Source organism: Bidens hawaiensis, unplaced genomic scaffold, assembly GCF_021521415.1.
Source record: "Bidens hawaiensis isolate Kalapana, Puna unplaced genomic scaffold, B.hawaiensis_p1.1 tig00001685_1, whole genome shotgun sequence".
Taxonomy (NCBI): Eukaryota; Viridiplantae; Streptophyta; class Magnoliopsida; order Asterales; family Asteraceae; genus Bidens; species Bidens hawaiensis.
The window spans coordinates 1,794,596-1,809,201 of record NW_027491095.1 but is presented as its reverse complement, the minus strand read 5'-3'; positions in this window follow the sequence as shown (position 1 = coordinate 1,809,201).

Sequence of the window (14,606 nt, the reverse complement as noted above, 5' to 3'; positions counted from 1 at the left end):
CCTTTTCAAATCCCTTTGCTCAAGTCCAAAAGTTCACCTCACTTATTAACAATTCATGAGAAGAACATTGGACTGGGGGGACTTGAAGAGGTAGGTCCCAGCAGAGCCCAGTTGGACCCGCAAGACTCACCTCAAAGAGGGAAGCCTGCGTAGTTGAACCCGCAAGACTCACCTTCAACAGGAACGTCTGCGCAAAGGCTAAACTCGCAGAACTCACCTTGAAGAGGGACGTCTGCGCAGAAACCAACTGGATCCGCAGGACCCACCATGCTCAGAGACGTGACGTCCTTACGCGCAGTACGCAAGCTGTTCCCGCAGGAAAAGCCTCCCAATGGTGAAGTACCCCGCCTGTTCCCGCAACTGCGGATACAAGCCATCAGGGAAGGCTACCCGCGCAGCAAGGCTACACGCACAAGGCACTTAACTCTTAAATAATTCAGTAGTCACCTGAAGAAGGAGTGAGCAAGCCGGGAACACTCCCGCACAAAGCCGGGAAAACTCCCGCCCAAATGAGCCAGTCCGTACGATACTGGAGGATCTTTTGTACTGTACCTGACGAGGTATGGACAAAAGATCTGACCAAAGATACGACAGCTCACTGACAACAGTATGACGAGCAGCACGCTCTTGTACTGTATGTCACTATTAGCCGCTGCCTACTCACCAACCTGTCGGAGGACGTGCATAGCCTGCAGTTGGTGGAACAAGAATAGTACACAGCCGGCCTGGTCACTATCAGCCGCTGCCTACCCACCAACCACCGGCATGGCATGTGCGTAGCCCACAGTTGGCAGAACAGGAACACTATTCAGCCGGCTGTACCTGTTTGGAAACCTACCTTCGGCTATAAATACTCCAACACCTTGGAATGGTATCATCTTATCTCATATCTCATATCTTGATATATTACCTGATATCTGCTCTAGTCATTCTCTTAATATACACTTATATTCAAGAGCAATCTAGTCTGATTCTCACGCCGGAGGGTGGTCACAAGGAGGTACCCCCCCCCCCCCTTCTCAGTGACGAGCTCACGGTGTCTGTTTTGCAGGTTATCAGAAGAACCATCTTCGCCGGATCTAACCCCTCGTGGGAAACTTCTATTTAACTCCTAGATTGTCCATAATCTGTCCGGGGTCGATTAGTGTTTCTTCATACCTATAACAATTTCTAGTATATACTTTTGTTTTCAAGATTAGACTAGTCTAATTGGCAAACTAATAGTAGTTTGGTTTGCCATGTATAAATTTAAAAAATAGTAAAAATCATTTTTGGTTGGTATTTCTTCACGAACAGTTCGTTGTGGAGAACTAGTTTACAATCAATTCTCATGCCATATGGCAACTAATTATTGGTGGTCATTTCTTTTTCATTTAACCTTTTTTTTTCTAACAATTAGTTTTCTATATAAATTGATCTTTGTTTAATAACTTAACTTAATTTATTTTCTGAATGAAACTAAAAACACACTCCTTAAAAAATGACGAACATTTTGATATGTATTTTTTAGAAAATGGATTTTTTTTTCAAAAATATGTATTTTTTAGAATATGATTCGCATATAATATTATTGGTGCATAAACTTCTTATCTTAAAATTTTATTATATTTATATTTTAAACACTTATAAACCCATATATATTTAATAAAAGTTTGGTTGGATTGGGTTGGGTTATAAATTAGAGTAATATATTTAGGTTTGGTAAAGAAACTATTTTTTTTAATATTAAATTAGGTTGAATTGGTTTGTGAATGTGGGTGGTCTTAATCCCGTTTTGCAAAAAAAAAGTGCTTTTGCTTTTTCTTGATGATTGATTTACATTTTCATCACAATAAGAAAATCCAAATTGTTTTGTTTTTACGCAATATTATTGAAACTTCAGTTGCACAAAAATGTATTCACCAGCATAATGTTCAAAACCAAATAAACTAAAACTTTAAACTAGCATAATTGAGTGACTAAGATGTGGTAACGAATATAGTAACAACTTGGTTTTCTAAGAAACCTCAATATTTCTTGAAAATTTATGATTTTTTTTACTAGAACAAAGGGATATATTTACACTGTGATACTATAATATAATGGTACTTCATCTCGAATTCCATTTGGATAATTCATAACGGATTACCAGTGAATCCATCTATTCACGGGTGAATAAATAGCTCACATTGGTTTTTATTTAACCTTACACATACATATTTATAAGGCACAAAGTGCAAACTGAGAATAATTGAAACAAACCAAACACATAACTAATTAACATGACACAACAAAATCGACTCTTCCCAGTTAATTGTAATCTTGTACAACCACTATCAGCCACTCCTATATCTTTGTAATCCAGTTCCAGATGAAGAATTCACGTACCATCTGGCCTCTACTTTCGATTTGTAGCCTCACAAAACACAACATATTATATTGACAACATTATAATCAAAGACCTGTCCAAGAGAGAAACAAATCAAAGATGATTCACGAGGTTTGAAATCCAAAGATGGGACGTGTACGTTCCCGGGAACGGAACTGGAACCGGAATGGGACCACAACCAAAAAAGTCTGAAGCCAACAAAATTTCCCCACAAATCAAATATTGGAGTGGATATGCGACATATCGTATAAACCAACATTCAGGATTTGAGTAGATTTTAATTTGATGTTGACTTAACATCATCATCATATTTACAAGGTAGTTGAGTTTAAATATTTTTCTGGAATGTTTTAATTTTAAAAGTGAAAAAATTGGCTAAATAAAGTAGAATTAATTGACAGTGTCAATATTTACATTTTCATTCATTGTTAACTAGTCATCATCAAACGAATGATTATAAGTCTTCTGTTTGGACATCTAGCGTTGAACGATTAAAAGATTTTACTGATTAAGAGATAATAACATGCTTCTGAAACTTACCTATAAAGAGACTTTATCATTAAGAGATAAAACCAAACTCACTTTACATTTGACCGATTTAGAAGTAGCATCTTAATATAATCATTAAGAGACTATCAAGCAACCCTTATTATTCTTCGGCAATTTTTTTTAAATACTTTTCATTAGTAATGAAAAATGAAGTATACAATCAGAATATTTGTTGTAGTAAAATATTTAATTATTCAATACACAATGTACTTAATTATCTATTATTAAAGTATATTTATTTATCAAAAAAACGGCTGTGTTTAAAGTAGGTAGACAAGGCATACCTAAACCTCTTAGTTTTGCAAAGATACCTGGAACAAAGGGAAGTGAGATATGGAAAGGTTGAAGCCAGAAAATAAGGATTATTTTGGTTCAGTATAGATAATTAACTAAAATAAATATTAAAAAATATGGTTTGGTTTTTCATTGTTGAATGTACACAGGATTTAGTCTTTCTTTTTGAAACCCTACATATGCCATCACTTTCTTTTTGTTATTATTACACATAAAACAAATTACAGATAGATCATTAATTCAGACGATAATGTATAGAATATTTGTTGATGAGTGATTACCTTTTAAACAATTATGAATCCTTTTCATTATAAATAAGTCATTTGGTTTTAATGAAAGTACCGAAAAGAATTATCAAAATAACACCAGTTGCAAAGTAACTAACATTTTAAACCCCTTTACTAAACTTTACCTATTTAATAACAGATAGCAATGCTATGCGTTAATAATCTATATTCTTCATAACTCTGGACTATTCGTCATATCACCGTCCACTTGATTTTTTCTCCACCTTTTAACCCCGCCGTTCAACTTATGTGATACTCTATTCTCCACATTTTCATTTATTTATATTATTTGAAAACAAAACAAAATGATATAATAAAAAGAAAAGAAAAAAAAAACAAATTGGTGGATTTGAATGGTTTGTGTGGGTTGGTTCATTGAGACCACAACACAATGGTCTTTTTTTTGGGGTGGGGGGGGGGGGTTTGGGGTAGGGACGTGGTGTTCAAGTGACATCATTTATGTTATCTCAGCACCAATAACAAAAATCCTTTAGTTATACCGCATGGTCTAAGCTTTTCAAGAGTGTGTTTGAATTCATTGTGCATGACCTAACTAGATGAGAGAAAAATCTATTAACCTAAAATAGTTCGGTTATTAATTTCTTATAATTGGTTTTTCAAATTTATATATTTATAGTTATGTAACGAAACTGATAACTAAATCTATTTTCAACAACAGATTGTAATGTATTCAAATTACAATAATATATTTTCTATAGCTTAGCATATGTAAACACCACCATACATTATTACTTTTCCCTTATTAACTAAAGGATTATTCAACGTATACATAAAAAGTAAGCCATTTTATTTGATAAAAGGTGTGAAAGTCGTTTTTCTATAAGCCTGCAACTTTATTTGAACCTGCTTCTTTGCTTGCTTGTTTATGGGGCTTCTTTAATATTTTCCTTTCATACTTGCAATTTCCAAGGACGTACCCACAATCTAAATTTATTAATAACCTCATGTTTACAATTGATCTTTAAACAAATCTGCATTTTATTGCCTACGTACACAATCCTTTCAAAAGAAATAAAAACAAATAATATCGATTATACTCTTCAGTGATTCAAATGACTGTTAAATAAATATATATCTCATCATACTCTATAATTTTAAGGAAAAAAAGGTATGATGCTTGTTCTTCCAATAGAACTGAGCTATATTATCTGATGAAACGTCTTTACATACTAAATTAATGATAAACAAACTATGATTATGAAATTATTAATTACTAATAAATGAAAGATGATTAGTAGACAAGATTAGCTAAAGCTAGTTGTGCCCATACTAGCTTCTACAAAGTACAACCACTACATCCACAATTTGCCACATAAACATCCCACTTAATTATGTTAATAAACATTATATATATTACCCTGAAAATAATCAAATTAGTGGGAGTCAACTGGTCTGTCCCCAATATATAAGTTGAATAATATAATGTATAAATATAGTTAGAAACAGAATTAAATTATGGGCAAAAAGAAGCTGAAATTCATGGACCATGTTTTCCCCTCTTACTTCTCCACTTCTTAGCACGATCGGTTTTTCATTTTTTAATCTACTTTGAAGATCTTCTCCCATCACTGTACGGCCGGCACCTGCTGTTATTATTTTATTAGTTATATGTATATATACCAGATTAATATCAACAATATATGACAGTAATTTTTAGATATTTCCTAAACTAATTGTTGATATCAGAGGTGGCAAATGGGTTGGGTTGGGTTGGGTTGAACGAGTCATGGGTTGAAATGAGTCATGGGTTGAAACGAGTATGAGTCATAATGAGTTTAGGTCAAAACGGGTCAATTAAAAAAATGGTTGTTTTGGTTTGGGTCAAAAGAGGTTGGGGTTAAACCGGATTTTGAGTTTTTTTTTTGTCAACGAGAATAACGTCGGAAACATTTTAGTTTTTTTTTCAATTTTCGTTTTTTATTTATATTTTAAATTATGATTTTTTTATTATTTTTTTTTTGAATTTTTTAAGGTGTTTTCTATTAAGATAAAAAACCCTTAAAAAATTATTCAAAAATAATAATAAAAAAATTATAACTCAAAACATAAATCGCAAACAAAAAGAGTAAAACGTTAAAATGTTTCCTACGTTGTCCTCGTTCCATAAAAAAAAACCACCACCTAGAATCGAACCGAAACTGAAAAATTCGATGAAAATGAAACAAAGAAACAAAAAGCCAAAACCGGACCACATCAATCGAAATCGAAAAAATCAATCAAAACGAAACTAAAAGAATTCAACCCGAACAAAAACAAAACTGAAAAAACGAAAAAAAAAATGAGTCTGGAATCGACCAGAAAGAAACAAAAGAAACCAAAACCCAACACGTCATGGGTGAAAACTCGTGTTGGCTTGAAACCTGAACCGAACCAGTTCCAATCTGAAACCCGTTTCGTGCCGAAACCTGTCTTGTACAAAAACCCGTTCCGATCCGAAACCTGTCACATTTCCTTAGGACACTAACCCACATCGACCCATTTCTTTGAACTTGTCAACCTATTTTGACCCGAAACCAAAAGGATGGAATTTCAAATGACTCATTTTGACCCATTTAGTTAAAACCTTTTACCCAAACCAACTCATCTAACTTTTAAAACAACTCAAATTGACTCATTTGAAAGAGTTTGGGTCAAGATTGCCACCCCTAGTTGATATATTACTTATTAGATGCGCGTTATTATAAAAAGAAATTTAAGAACATAAACTTTAATTTGTTATGTCTATAAGTTAAAAATAAATTTTATAAGTGGTGAAATAATTGAAGAAAACTTGCGTGAAACAAATATTGTTTACATGTATAAAACCCTAATATAGGTGTCACTAGTTTTTCCAGAGTAACGCTATGAGACGTGAGAAAAACTGTGATTATATTTGTTTACATCGTAAGACCATAGGCACACATAGTAAGCCGTAAGGTTGTACAAGTGCATTCGATACATACATACATAGACTGTACTAAGGGGGGAGGGGTGGTTCTATTTTCCTCATAAACCCAATAGTGGTGTGTCACATTACCAACACCAAATCCATCACATGTGGTGGAATTTACTAGGGGTGCTGGTGTGGCGTAATGGATTTTTGTTTTTTCCTTAATAAATACTAAATTAATCGACCTTCATCTCACCTTCACCGGACCTTTCTTCGGCCAATTTTCAGGCCAACATGACTCACTCATCCTGAAGAACAACTTCATTAATACTGGGTTTCACTCAAATCCAACCAAAACCCACTTCCTAAACACCCTCAAAACCTCAAATCCACCTTCACCCCATATCGCTGGACCTTTTTCCAGCCAAAATGACTCACTCATCCTGAAGAACAACTTGATCAATGCTAGGTTTCACTCAAATCCAACCAAAACCCACTTCCTAAACACCCTCAAAACCCCAAATCCACCTTCACCCTATATCGCTGGACCTTTTTCCAGCCAAAATGACTCAACCTTCACCCCATATCGCTGGACCTTTTTCCAGCCAAAATGACTCACTCATCCTGAAGAACAACTTGATCAATGCTAGGTTTCACTCAAATCCAACCAAAACCCACTTCCTAAACACCCTCAAAACCCCAAATCCACCTTCACCCTATATCGCTGGACCTTTTTCCAGCCAAAATGACTCACTCATCCTGAAGAACAACTTCATCAATGCTAGGTTTCACTCAAATCCAACCAAAACCCACTTCCTATACACCCTCAAAACCCCAAATCCACCTTCACCCCATATCGCTGGACCTTTTTCCAGCCAAAATGACTCACTCATCCTAAAGAACAACTTCATCAATGCTAGGTTTCACTCAAATCCAACCAAAACCCACTTCCTAAACACCCTCAAAACCCCAAATCCACCTACACCCCATATCGACGGACTTTTTTTTCCGCCAAACGACTCAAACATCCTAAAGAACACCCTCCCCTCCAACGGCTCCTCCCATCCAACGTTCCATTTTCCTCGATTTCCACCCCCCTCACAGCGTGATAGCCATCACGCAAACACCCCCATCACCCGTGGCACCGGCGGCGGTGTGCGTGAGGCTATCACGCGTGATGGAGGCCGGTCACGCTCCACCCCGAGTCCCCTAAGATGACTCATAAGTAGTATTTAATAGATAAAAATAAGGACGCGTTCGTTTCACGGAATGAAATGGAATTGGAATTGAAATTTGCATAGAAATTGAAATTTAAAGGAATTGAAATTGGAATTTAAACATTCCCAAAGGAATTGAATTTGCTGTAATTGGAATCTCAATTCCATCAAACGTGTTTGGTTGGCCAATGAGTCGGAGGCAATCACTTTGACCCACTCTACCGACGACCCACAATGTTTTTGGATGATCCGAACCGCTTCCACCCGACCTAACCCGACCCGCTTTCGTTTTTTTTGTTTCGTTATTTTTTCCAGTTTTGGTTAGTTTATTGGGTTTTGTTCCGGCTCGGTTTCAATTTTTGTGTTCGTTTAAGTTGGTTTTTCGTTTTCTTGTTTTCTTCGAGTTCGTTTTTTTCTCTTTTTTTTGTTAAGTTTTTTGAGATTTCGGCCCGTTTCGGTTTTTTTGATTCGTTTAAGTCATTTTTTTATTTCTGTTTGGTTCAAGTTCTTTTTTTTTTGCTTATTTTGTTCAGTTTTTTCGTTTTGTGTTTGGTTCAAGTTCGTTTCTTTGGCTTATCTTGTTCAGTTTCTTGGGTTTCGGCTCGTTTCAGTTTTTTTTGGTTCGTTTATGCTGTTTTTTTCAGTTTCTGTTTGGTTCAAGTTCTTTTTTTTTGCTTATTTTGTTCGGTTTTTTGGGTTTCGACCCGTTTCGTGTTTTTGGTTCGTTTTTTTCGGTTTCGGTTTGGTTCAAGTTCGTTTTTTTGCTTATTTTGTTCATTTTTTTGGGTTTCGGCCCTTTCAGTGTTTTTGATTCGTTTATGTTGTTTTTTCGGTTTCTGTTTGGTTCAAGTTCGTTTTTTGCTTGTTTTGTTCACTTTTTTGGGTTTTGACCCGTGTCGGCTTTTTTTGTTCGTTTTTATCGGTTTCTATTTGGTTCAACTTCGTTTTTTTTGCTTATTTTGTTCATTTTTTTGGGTTTCGGCCGTTTTGGGTTTTTGTGTTCGTTTATGATGTTTTATTCGGTTTATGTTTGGTTAAAGTTCGTTTTTTTGCTTATTTTGTTCAGGTTTTTTGGTTTCGGCCCGTTTCGGTTTTTTTTGTTTTGTTTATGTCATTTTTTTTGCTTCGTTTCCGTTAGGGTTTAATTTTTTGTTTCGTTTTGTTCGTTTCCCTTTTTTTTGTTTCATTTTAGTCGGTTTAACTTTTATTTTGGTTAGTTTTTTTGTTCGTTTATGTTTTTTTTTCTGTTTCGTTTTGGTTAGTTCGTTTTCGCTTTATTTCGATTTCTATTCTTTGTTTCGTTTTTGTTCATGAAATGGCCGGGGCGTCGGCGGACCGGGTCGGGTTGAGCCGAACTGACCCTGGCGTCAAACCGAACAGAAATTGACGCGGGGCGCCGAACCGAATGCGAGCTGACCCGGGGCGTTGACCCAAATACAACCCGGCCTAGAGCACTGAGCTGAAAGCGCTAAGACTCGAAGCGTCGACCTGAATGTGAACACACCCGAAATGTCGACCCGAACGCTGCCATGTTAGCCCCCCAATTAAAGATTCCATCAAATTTACTTGAATTCCTTCACATGATTGAAGGATTTAGAATCTCTTTATTTAAATGAATTTGAAGGAATTGAATTCCAATTCCAATTTCTTGTCAACCGAAAACACCAAAATGGAATTAAGATTTCAATTCTAACGAAACGTACACGCCATGCCATGAGATTTAAATTCCAATTCCTCTAAATTCTCACGAATTATGTGAAACGAACACGCCCTTACATATAGTGCCATAGTGGCATTTTGCATCACAGTTGGATCAAAATTAACCCATAAATGTTTATATAATTTTACAGTTAGGCAAGTATATATTAATTATTAAACATTTTTTCATTCAATCTTTGTATAAAATCGTATGAGATAAAATTGCTTGCAAATAGTACATCATATTTGTTAATTACTATTAGAATGAATATATGTATATCTAGAGGTGCACAAATCGGTTTTTTTAAAAAAACCGGTTCGGTTAATAACCGGACCGGTTTTTCTTGGCCTGGAAAAAAACCGGTTTTTAAATAACCGGACCGGTTTATTAACCGGTTTTTTTGGTGCAAAACTCGGACCGGTCTAACTGATTAGGACCGGTTTAGAAACCGGTTAGAACCGGTTAATAACCGGTTTTTTTAATTAACCGGTTTTTTTTTTAAATAACCGGTTAATAACCGGTTTTTTTTCATAATAACCGGTTTTAAAATTAACCGGTTTTTTCCATAACCGGTTCAGTAACCGGTTTTTTTCTCTAGAACTTGTAACCGATATACGAACCGGCGGTTACTAAACCGGTCAAACCGGTTTTTAAATAACCGGTTTTCGGTTTAAACCGTTGAACCGGTTCACCAACCGGTTTTTTTTGCCCATCTCTATGTATATCTACTTAATAAATACCATATAATTAGTTAATTCAACCTTAAACACTATCATTCGCTTTTGTTTGTTGCGGGAAGTTCAAAATCATTGTAACTTAAAGTGAATAGAAATTAATAATAATAAACTGCCAAAATTTGAATGCAAAACAATAAAACCAAGCAACATTTATTTGAAATTTGTAGAGAGAAATTAGAAAAAGAAAAATAATACCAAAGCAATATTTATTTGAAAATTGTAGAGCGTTTGGTATTTATTTATAGATTAGTAAAATATGAAGGTAAAACTACTGCGGTAGAAACTAGAAAACAATGAATGATCCAGAGGCAGGACAAAATAAATTCCTGAAGATCTTTGAACAATGTGATTTCTATTCTTGTTTTATTTAATCGATAACTTTATTTTAAATGAATGTAAAAATATTTTTGTCTTTTCCAAGGGTGATAGAGACGCATATTTTTATATGAATTTGTAATAAATGCTTATTGACCAGATTATACCATATGTTTAATATAAAGTTTTATCGATCTATGGCCTTTAGCTTGTGCATATAGTCAAAATCTACGTATAATGGCGGGCATGCTGCATGCATGTGTATATTTTAAGAATTCGTGTTTGTTACTTTATAACGTTACATTATTTTTCTCCCCTATAACCAAAAATAAAAATAGGTTGTGTGGTATTTTATATTTATTTGAACTTGTTTATGATTGGTGATATTTGTGTAATCAAATCATTTTACTATTTTAGTTAATTATATTGACTTAATATATGAACATCATTACGAGTGATAAGGTACAAAGTGCACAATCGTTTCAGACTAGTCTTGTTTTTGACTTCGATGATGTATTAAGGGGGCAGAGTTCCCAGTTGGATCTAACGGGTTGGGCCTGGTAATGTCTTACCCAATCGACCAATGACGTGCCACAATAATATTGCAGTAGTTAAAGCCCTAATTACTTACCACAAGAAAACCCAAGAAAAACGCACACACATAAAGGATTGAGGCACATGTGAGCAAACACGACCACACATCTAAGCCATAGTTTTTATTGATCATATTCCAATCGATAACCACATCCGCGTGCAAACACACACACATATAACGTAATTGTGAACATGAACACACGACAAGCACGCGATAATGGACCAACATGTTTACGAACACTAATGCATGTCACATATCAAACACAAACTGATGAAGTGGGTTTAGTGGAGAGAAGTGATGGTCACATTATGTTTGTGACGAGAGATGTCGGATCGACATATGAAGATGAGAAAAAGTGAAAGGTGGACTATGAGATGCAATTGATTTGTAATAGATTACCAAATCTGTAAGAGAAATGAATTGAATATACATCCCAAATTGTCATCTGATTCTTTTTACATATTTAGACGTGTCAGGATTTATGTTAAGAAAGCACCTATGAATTTTGACCGACCTGATAGATTGAAGATCAACTAGTAAACTAAGTGTCATTTTGGTCTTTTGATGGATAGATGGGAAAAATGCATTTTTAGATTTTACAAAGGTTTCCCCTCTTGTGGCTAGGGTAGTAGTGTGTTTTCACTTTTAATAGTGGGTCAGACTGCATTAAAACTGCTTCATAAGCAAGGTGACGAAACATGTAAATGTGTGTCTTGACAACCTTCACTTATGTATATACCCTTCGTATTCGATGCTTCAGGTTTCCTAGAGGCTGAGGTTGTAAACCTAGTTAATTGTGCCCAACGGACATGAACAGTAATGTTATGATCTCATGATTTATGAATGTTTTTAAACAACTTGTTTTGCTACTAAAAAAGGGATGCCGATCCAACTTGTTGCCCGATTACCTTCTATATAGATGTAAGCATTACTTTTCAATGAAATATAAGGCTACACATAACAATAAAAAAAATGCCAATGTATTCGTCATCAAGAAGCATATATAACTAGTTAACTACCAACATCTTCAATAGGATGGAAAATGAATAGCTTATTCATAATCTTAGAGGTTCTACACCTCCATATTCAATTGCTCCGTCTTGAAACTATAATTATTAAAATTTTGATGTGACAAGTAAATCATATGATCACCAGCTACAAAATTTTTGAAAAGTATGTAAGAAACTAATCTAATCTGTCTATTTTTCTTGTAACGCGACGACAGGGACATGAACACGACTATACAATTGAATAGATGGTCACGGTATACCTTTAGTTTAAAATACCAAATAATAGTAAAATGGTGGCCAAGGGAGGACACGTGATGTCCTTATGATTTTCTTGTTTTTAATTACTTGTATACTTAACATTAAGATTAAAAATAAAAACCCTTGTCCATCACTGAAAAAAATATAAATATTATAACATTAAAATCCTTCAAAAATGGACAAAGATATTATAAAAATTTTGTTAATAGCAATTAAGTTTTAATTACCGAACACGCACATTCGTTACTGTAGTTATACTCAACTTCACTATATATATATATATTATATCTACTCTGCATGATTTGAAACCACATATGCTTAGACATCTTTTTCTATGACCAATTTCTCATTTATTGCATCAGACATGAGCATCTAAGAAATATGATTTTAAATAGATTTGCATAGTGTTATTTAAATTTCCTTAAATATTTAATGACTAAGAATTAATATAAAATCACATAGTGCTTTGTAAAATTCTCGACAACCAATATATGTTACTTGCATAATTTATTATAACTATATAGTTTTATATATCATAGTGATGTCACTAATGACGGTTTAACCTCTTTATTAGCACTGCTTCTTCCTTGTTATGTGCTTTCTGTTTTTATCTTCGTCTTATTTAAACAAGAATTTACCAAATTGCTCCTCTATTTTCATTTTTACTTCTTTAAAATCAATAGAATAGTAGAAAAATGGTAATCCAAATGATATTTGCCAAAAACCTAAAATCATATGAAAAACGTACCACAAAATACTATGAAAAAATTCGAGAACCATGAACAAAGACGGTTAAGATATTTGTGATACGTTTACGTATCTCAGAGATTTAATTACTCGCATATTCGTAAAAATTATTATAAAAATCGAATACAAGGAAATTGGATGTAAATTACTGGAAACTGCTACGGGTAACTAAATGCATGTGGTTAAACTTGATAGTAGAGTCATAGCATTACTATACATAACCTGTTGGACTCGGATACGTAACCCAACAACCTTAGGAGTGAGAAAACAAAAAGTATAAAATGCAAAAAGAATAAATGATTGTCAAGAAACAATTTCTCATGTTGGATAAGTTTCAGTTTTGACTAACAAAAGTCAAGAACGGTTTTTGCCCAAACCGGTTGTTGAGTGAAAAACAACTGGTCGTTCAAGACCGGTTTTGGTTGTTACCAAGTCTAAAAAAGTGATTTTGATATATATTTTATAGTAGACAAAACCTGAAGCTTCATTTTGTTGGGCTCCTTTTTTTAATGATTAAAACAACACTGGGCCGGTTAAAAAGAAATCAAAAGTCCAATCAAATGAAAGCAGAAAGCGTTACCGGGCCTTAATGAAGTTTTTTTTATGAACTTACAATAATGAATAATCCAATTTCTTAACTTATTTTTCTTTTTTTTTATGGAGAGTATTTACTGTTCTTGTTGTTATAATTCTTTGTGAAAGTTTATATATTCTTGATTTTCTGTGGTAACATACTAACAGAGACTCCGAAAGAAATTAGGGTAAATTGGTAAAAATATGTTATTTATAATGTAATTTATTATATTTTGTTTGATCATAATAAACATTTAAATTTATTTATATTAAATTGCATTATTCTAATAATATTTTATATTAAAAAAATGGACTAATGATACTTATACTTTTCAATATTGATTTCGTCGTCAAGACAATCTATTCATATAATTCTACATGCGTTTAATTTAACTTTTAGACATGAAATCTTTCTTAGGAGATACATGGAAGTGTGGAACAATGCACAAAAATTTAGTGGTCTTGTCAATGAGGGCGGTCAGAGCGCTAGAGCTAACGTCAGGGATGGCAACGAAACTCGAACCCGATGGAAAAACCTGAAACCCGACATAAACGGGACGGGTAATACCCGATCCATTAGGGTTTGGGACGGGTTTGGGATTAGTTTTTAAAATTTTCGAGGGTTTGGGACAGGCTTGGGATTTCTAATATACCCCATTACCCGACCCGATTACCCGATAACATAAACTCATTTACCCGATTATATACCCGATGTACCCGATATAGCTTATTATATTATATATACATATATATATATACTATATTCCAAACATATTATTTGTCGGAACTTGTTTATGTCAATTATTTGCGACATGTTATCTTTATAGTGATCATCTTTGTAATCGATTAGTTATATTTTGTCAAAACCCGGTAGACCCAGCGGGTTTTGAGCCGGGTATACCCGACGGGTATTTTATTAAAACCCGATAAGAAATCGAAACCCGATGGGAAAACCCGAAACCTGACGGGTAATTACCCGATTAAAACCCGATGGGTTTGGGACGGACTTTCATAACCGGGTATGGGTTTGGGAATACCTAAACCCGACCCATTGCCATCTTTAAGAG